The 8,540-nt window shown below is 39.3% G+C and overlaps 1 non-coding gene across 1 annotated transcript; it reads right to left on the reverse strand.

Moving 5' to 3' along the window:
• Positions 1–5,745: 5,745 nt before the first annotated feature.
• TRNAS-GGA (transfer RNA serine (anticodon GGA)) lies at positions 5,746–5,818 on the reverse strand. The gene has a single exon. It is a non-coding gene; the product is annotated as a tRNA-Ser (tRNA).
• Positions 5,819–8,540: the final 2,722 nt, after the last annotated feature.

Genomic DNA, 8,540 nt, shown 5'->3' on the forward strand with positions numbered 1-8,540 from the left:
GGTGATGTGTAAAACAGATGGCTAGTAGGAAGTTGCTATATAACACAGGGAGCTCAGCCTGGCCCTCTGTAACAACCTAGAGGGCTGGACTGGGGTGGGGGTGGGAGGGAGGTTCAAGAGAGCGGGGAGATATGTATACTTATGGCTGATTCAGGTTGTTGTATGGCAGAAAGCAACACAACATTGCAAAGAAATTATCTTCTAGTTAATTTTTTTTTAAATACATAGTAAAAGTTAAATGCCATGAACTAGATGGGTATATGAAATGGATTGGGCTCAAAATCAGAACTGAGTTTTACAAGAATCGAACACTAAAAGGAATTTATAGAAAAATGCAATTAAAATCCATACATTTAAAACAACACTGTAGGGGGCTGCCCTCTTGGTCCAGTGGTTAAGAATCTGCTTGCCAATGTAAGGACCATGAGTTCAATCCCTGGTCCAGGAAGATCCTACATGCTACAACCCAAGTAAGTCTACACACCCCACCTACTGAGCCCCCGCACGTTCTCTGCACAAGAAAGCTCTGAGAAGCCCACACACCACAACCAAGAGCAGCCCCCACTCGCTACTACAGAAAGCCTGCACACAGCAAAGGCCCAAGGCAGCTAAAATTAAATCAATATTCTTAAAAGCAACACTGTATGATTTTTGTAACATACACTTCAAATATATCACAGGTCACAACATGCACAGATGACAAAATAAAACATAGAAAAGGAAAGCAGGAGAATCTGCTTAGCTTGATATCAGGGCCGAGGAGTGAATCTCCTTCTACAAAGTTTGGGCAGAGTTTTTGTTGTTGTTTTTTTTTTTTTTAGGTGTATGCTTAGCTTTATTCAAGAGTGAGAAACTGTTTTACAAAGGGGTTGAATTATTTTATACTCCTACAAGAACTGTATGAGAATTCAAACTGCTCCACATTCACTACAGCCATTTTTTTACTTTTAATTATTTTGATATCTCATCACGGTCTTTATGTACATTGCCCTGAGAAATAATGGAGAACCCCACAGACAGAGGAACCTGGTGGCTACAGTCAGGGCAAAGTTTTTTAATAAAATATTTGAATGCTATTTATTATTTGAGGAATTCTTTAAAAATCATTTGTCTTACAGAACAGTTTTAAGAATAGTACAAATAACTCTTGTATCTGCATTCCTCCATTACCCAGAGTCCCCAGTATTTTTACCATATTTGACCTTATCAATCATTCATCAGTCACTCATCAAACTTTTGTATTTTTGTATGTATTTCCTGTGGAGAACACTCTCTCATAAACCACAATACAACCATCAATACCAAAAAAGTAACATTTGTTTAATACTACAATATGACTTATAGATCCTATTCAAATTTTGCTGGTGTTTCCAATGGCCTTTATAGATTAGAATCTAACATAAGATCATGAGTGGCATGTACTTGTCAACACTCTCTGGTCTCCTGCAATCAAGAAGAATTTCTTAGAGCTTTCTGGTTTTTTAAAACCTTGACATTTTTTGAAAAAGATTTTTTAATAAACCAGTGATCTTTAGAAAGAATGTATCTAAATTTGAGTAGCTCTGCTCTTTTCTCATATTTAGTCAAGTAATGTAACCAAGGTAGGAACACCACCGAAGGGCTGCTGTGTTCTTCTCAGTGTACCACTTTAAGAAGCACACTCAGTAAATGTCAGTTTATAATCACTTGATATAAAGGTGTATGTTTGCCAGATTTCTCTAATACTAAGTGATTATTTATTAGTTGGCATTCTATTGAGTTGGAGAGCTTAGTATTCTGCACCATTATTTTGTTCATACATCTATTCATTTACTTATTTATTAATATCACTTAAGTGTTACTGTAGCCTCCTCAAAATTCATGGGCTGCTTTCCTAACCTTTGTATCTTAGAATATGACTGTATTTGGAGACAGGATCTATACAGAGGTTAAAATCAAGTCATTTCATTTGGCCCTAATTCAGTATGACTGGTATTCTTATAAGAAGAGGAAATGTAGAAACAATTGAACAAAGAAGGAAAGGCATGTGAGAGCATGGGGAAAAGACAGCCATCTACAAACAGAAGAAATGGGCCTGGAGCCTCTATGGTTCTCAAAAGGAACCAACCATGCCCACATCTTGGTCCTGGACTTCAAGTGCCCAGACTGTGAAAGAATAAATGCACGCTCTTGAAGCCATCAAGTTTGTGGTACTTTGCCGTGGAAGCCCTAGCAAACTAATATATCAAAGACTCACATATGACTAAAATATGTTATTATTTAATATAAATAAATGTTTATGTTTATTTATTTTATGTTATTATTTATTATTTATTTTAATCCTTACATTAAATCTCATATTTCAGATTTCATCAGTCATAGCCTCTTCAAGCTGGTTTCCTGGGTTTTTTTTAATACATCCTCATTCCATTCAGACTCAACAGACATGAATATGAGCAAAGTCCAGGAGAGAGTGAAGGACAGGGAAGCCTGGAGTGCTACAGTCCACAGGGTCTCAAAGAGTCAGACATGACTTAGCAACTGAACAACAACAACATTCATGGAATACTTAATTTGTGGCACAATAAAGTTTTTCAGGCCCATCTTATATATATATTTTTTTTACTTGGGTCTAGAAGTTGTAGTTCTTTCTAGTGCAGAACTTGCTCCAAAACCATCATCGATGCTTATCAATGCACTGGGTTACTGGTATAATGCTACTCCCAAGACCATTTTTGTTTAGAGAAGCTTAGGAATATATTTATATATGCGCATCATCACTTTCTTTAGACACACATACACACCATATGTATATATTAATATTTATATATAAATATATGTATTTCTTTTCATAGTATTATTTTATTTATGAAAAATTGTAATACTATCTTTGATCAGCAGACTCCACAACGGTCCCCAAATATGTATCCCATCTAGGTTCTCACTCCCACTCTCTAGATGATGGACCGTGTGAGAAGCCAACCTCAGGGTTATCAGAATGCACTCTGTTGATGGCCACCTGAATACCTCTGGAAGTGGATTGCCTCATTTTCTGATGGTGTGTTTGGATAAGACATTAGCCTAGACCCACAGCTTGACTGCAACCTTATGAGAGACTTAGAGACAGAAGAGCAAAGCTTAGCCAAAATCAGATTTCTGACTTCTAGGAAATGCGAAATAATAAGCGCTCATTGTTTTAAAATGCAAAGTACTGTGGTGAATTTTTTATGCTGCTGCTGCTGCTGCTAAGTAGCTTCAGTCATGTCCGACTCTGTGTGACCCCATAGACCGCAGCCTGCCAGGCTCCCCGTCCCTGGGATTCTCCAGGCAAGAACGCTGGAGTGGGTTGCCATTTCCTTCTTCAATGCATGAAAGTGAAAAGTGAAAGTAAATTCTCTCAGTCATGTCTGACTCTTCGAGACCCCATGGACTGCAGATTAAGAGGGCTTCCCAGTTGACTCAGTGGTAAAGAATTCACATGCCAATGCAGGAGACTCAGGAGAAGTGGGTTTGATCCCTGGGTCTGGAAGATCCCCTAGAGAAGGGGATGGCAACCCGTCCCAGTATTCTTGTCTGGAGAATCCTATGGACAGAGAAGCCTGGCAGGCTACAGTCCATGGGGGTCACAGAGAGTCAGACACAACAGAGCAACTGAGTACGCAGATAACTAACACACAAAATCCCCTACTTATAATAGTTTGAATTACACTTTTTTGATGCTGTGATGGTGCCAAAGTTATGCACATGTACTTGAAACCATACTTCACATTTTGAATTTTGGTATCTTTCCAGGTTAGCCATAGGCCTTAGGAAATTCACTCAAGATGCTGCGCAGGGCAGCAGCTGCAGCTCTCAGTCAGCCCCACAGTAACTAAGATAAACAACCAATAGACTGAGAACCATACTGGACCCAAACAGCCATTCTGGTTTTCATTTTCAGCACAGTATTCAAAAAATTAAATTAATATATTCAAAAGTTTGCTATAAAGTAGGCTTCGGATTAGATGACTTTGCCCAGTCAGTCAGTAAGTTCAGTTGCTTAGTCGGGTCCAAATCTTTGTGACCCCATCCATGGACTGCAGCATGCCAAGCCTCCCTGTCCATCACCAACTCCCGGAGTCCACCCAAACTCATGTCCATTGAGTTGGTGATGCCATCCAATCATCTAATCCTCTGTCATCCCCTTCTCCGCCTGCCTTTAATCTTGCCCAGCATCAGGGTCTTTTCAAATGAGTCAGCTCTTCACATAAGGTGGCCAAAGTATTGGAGATTCAGCTTCAGCATCAGTCCTTCCAATGAACACCTAGGACTAATCTTTAGAATGGACTGGTTGGATCTCCTCGCAGTCCAAGGGACTCTCAAGAGTCTTCTCCAACACCACAGCTCAAAAGCATCAATTCTGCAGTGCACAGCTTTCTTTACAGTCCAACTCGCACATCCATACATGACTACTGGGAAAACCATAGCTTTGACTAGACAGACCTTTGTTGGCAAAGTAATGTCTCTGCTTTTTACTATGCTGTCTAGGTTGGTCATAACTTTTCTTCCAAGGAGCAAGCATCTTTTAATTTCATGACTGCAATCACCATTTGCAGTGATTTTGGAGCCCCAAAAAATAAAATCTCTCACTGTTTCTGCTGTTTCCCCATCTATTTCCCATGAAGTGATGGGACTGGAGACCATGACCTCATTTTTCTGAATGTTGAGTTTTAAGCCAACTTTTTCAGTCTCCTCTTTCACTTTCATCAAGAGGCTTTTTAGTTCCTCTTCACTTTCTGCCATGAGGGTAGTGTCATCTGCATATCTGAGGTTATTGATATTTCTCCTGGCAATCTTGATTCCAGCTTGTGCTTCTTCCAGCCCATCATTTCTCATGATGTATTTTGCATATAAGCTAAATAAGCAGGGTGACAATATACAACCTTGATGTACTCCTTTCCCAATTCGGAACCAGTCTGTTTTTCCAGGTCCCATTCTAACTGTTGCTTCTTGATCTGCATACAGATTTCTCAGGAGGCAAGTAAGGTGGTCTGGTGGCCTAACTCTTTCAGAATTTTCCACAGTTTGTTGTGATCCACACAATCTAAGGCTTTGAAATAGTCAGTAAAGCATAAGTAGATGTTTTTCGGAACCCTTGCTTTTTCAATGATCCAACGGATGTTGGCAATTTGATCTCTGGTTCCTCTGCCTTTGGTAAAACCAGCTTGAACATCTGGAAGTTCACGGTTCACGTATTGCTGAAGCCTGGCTTGGAGAATTTTGAGCATTACTTTACTAGCATGTGAGATGAGTAAAACTGTGTGATAGTTTGAACATTCTTTGGCATTATGTTTCTTTGGGATTGGAATGAAAACTGACCTTTTCTAGTCCTGTGGCCACTGCTAAGTTTTCCAAACTTACTGATATATTGAGTGCAGCACTTTCACAGCATCATCTTCCAGGATTTGAAATAGCTCAACTGGAATTTCATCACCTCCACTAGCTTTGTTCATAGTGATGCTTCCTGAAGGCCCACTTGACTTTGCATTCCAGGATGTCTGGCTCTAGGTGGGTGATCACACCATTGTGATTATCTTGGTCATGAAGATCTTTCTTGTACAGTTCTGTGTATTCTTGCCATCTCTTCTTAATATCTTCTGCTTATGTTGAAGTGAAATGAAGTCGCTCAGTCAAGTCCGACTCTGAGATCCCTACCAGGCTCCTCCCTCCATGGGATTCTCCAGGCAAGAGTACTGGAGTGGGTTGCCATTTCCTTCTCCAGGGGATCTTCCTGACCCAGGGATCGAACCCGGGTCTTCTGCATTCCAGGCAGACGCTTTAACCTCTAAGCCACCAGGGAAGTGCTTCTGTTAGGTCCAAACCATTTCTGTCATTTATTGGGCCCATCTTTGCATGAAATGTATCCTTGTTAGCTCTAATTTTCTTGCAGAGATCTCTAGTCTTCCCCACTCTATTGTTTTCCTCTATTTCTATGTATTGATCGCTGAGGAAGGTTTTCTTATCTCTCCTGCTATTCTTTGGAATTCTGCATTCAAATGGGTATATCTTTCCTTTTCTCCTTTGCCCTTCACTTATCTTCTTTTCACAGCTATTTGGATGGCCTCCTCAGACAACCATTTTTCCTTTTTGCATTCCTGTAAGCTAACATAAGGTATGCTGAGCTTAGCTATCATGTTCAGTGAAAGTGAAAGCATTAGTCACTCAGTCATGTCCAATTCTTTGTGACTCTATGGACCTTAGCCTGCCAGGCTCCTCTGACAGTGAAATTCTCTAGGCAACAATACTGGAGTGGGAAGCCAGTCCCTTTTCCATGGGATTTTCTTGACCAAGGGTCTGAACCCAGATCTCCTGCATTGCAGGCAGATTCTTTACCAATTAAGTCACCACAGAAGTTATCATCATTCTTAATAGCTTCTGTGTATCAAATGCGTTTTGAACTTAAGATATTTTCAATTTATGATTTGATTAGTAGAATGTAACCCCAATTCCATCATAAGTCAAGGAAGATGTATATATTAGTGATAGCAATTCAATGGTCATATTTTAATTTAAAATATTTAGTGCATTCACATTTAATTTGAATATTCTACAATATAATATTTAATGCCTACATTTGGAATTATAAATGATAGGTGAAGCTAAACTTCTGCTTCTTTTTTGGTCTTCCTTCCCAGTTAAGCAAACATTTTGATTATCTCAATTATTTATGTAGTTCTGGAACTTCAAAAAAAATATATATATATAATGCTATGGGTTTGTCCCTTTGAGATATGTTCTGCCTGATGAGTGTGTAGAAAGGTATAACTCATCTGTTAGGGTGATTTCAGGATGTCATGAAGGATAATGAGTGGTGGGGAGCAAGAAAAGAGAATGTAAAATCTAATACGCATAAGTGAAAATGTCCTTGTCTCCCTTTATAAAGTATTTAATGGAAAGACACTGAAAGGTTGTAAGTATGTGATGGCAAAGATCTGATACAGCCTCAGCTTTCCTTCCATCACAAATGAAAATTCTGCTATGTCTCATTAGAAGTATTTTCTTGGTATTTTTGCCATTAGTTTCTTTTTCTCCACAGCCACTTCTGCATGTTTAAATCTACCTTTGCTGTTTTATTGCTGGAAGTATTGCAATCATTTTCTATTTGGCTTTTATTTTTAAATTTACTCATTTTCCCACTTAGAAGACTTAAGTGTCTACTCAGATTCTTTAAGTTACAAGACTAAGTCTTAGCTTGCCTTTCAAACAAAGGAGGCCCTTTTCACTCACTTACCTCTTCAGGTTCATCAACTGTGAATGAATCACACCAGCAACAAAACTTTGTCAAATGCAAGGAATTTCTTCAAGCATCCTGTAGGGACTAGAGTTTTGTGGATACATGTATTCTGCTAGTTTTGCTTGGAATTCCTCTTTTGTTACTCCATTTCTATCTGCCTTCATTCTTTAAAATCAGCTTCCATAATTCTCTCTTTCTCAGTCAATTCCCATTTTTTCTGAGGGCCTCCTCTTCTGCACTTAAAGAGCATCCTTCCTGTAATGACAGTAAACATGGTATTGCCTACCTAGTGAAATCTGGGGGGTTTAGGCCTATTCGAATTATCTGTGTTTATCTATAGTTACATAACTAATTACCCTGAAACATAGCAAATAGAAACAACAAACTTGTTATCTTATCATTCCTGTGGGTCAGGAATTCAGGAGCAGCTTACCTAGTGCTTCAGGTTCAGGTTCTCCCAGGAGGTCACCACTGAAGGGTGGGTTTGGGCTGAAGTTTTCTGACGGCAACAGTTGAGCAAGAGGATTCTCTTCCAGAATGACCCACTCAATGTCCTTTGAAAGGAGGACTCAGTTCTACCTATGAACAGAAGGCTTCAGGTCCTTGCAGTGCGGACTCTTCCACAGTGATAACATGAGCGCCCTCAGTACCTGGCTATTGGCTTCTCCCAAAGCAAACAATCTAAGAGCAAAACAAACTGCAGTGTTTCCTATGACCTAGACTTGGAACTCTGACTGCACTATTCCCTCAATATTGTATTAGTTACACAGATTACAGTATTGTATTTGTTATCTGGTGTGAGAGAAGACCACACAAGGGCATGAATCCAGGGAGGTGATGATCATTGTGGGCTATTATGAGTTTATAAAACTGAAAAACTTTAATATTACAGAAGACTATATTAATCATTTAAAATTATCTTAGAAGGTTTCCCTGGTGGCTCAGATGGTAAAGAATTCAACTACAGTGCAGGAGACCTGGGTTCAGTTCCTGGGTTGGGAAAATACCCTGGAGAAGGAAATGGCAACCCACTCTGGTATTCTTGCCTGGAAAATTCCATGGACAGAGGAACCTGGGGGGGCTACAGTGTATGGGATTGCAAAGGGTTGGACATAACTGACCAAATAATACTTTCACTTTCAATATTATCTTAGAACATTCTCAGTTACTCTAATTTAATTGTGGAAGAAAATTTCCCCAAAGATATTTGCCTTCATGGAGATTCCAAATTAAAATAAAAGACAGTAATTAAACATTAAGACTTTTCCATGACATATATATGTGTGTG

This window comes from Bos taurus, chromosome 12 (genome assembly GCF_002263795.3).
Source record: "Bos taurus isolate L1 Dominette 01449 registration number 42190680 breed Hereford chromosome 12, ARS-UCD2.0, whole genome shotgun sequence".
Classification (NCBI taxonomy): domain Eukaryota; kingdom Metazoa; phylum Chordata; class Mammalia; order Artiodactyla; family Bovidae; genus Bos; species Bos taurus.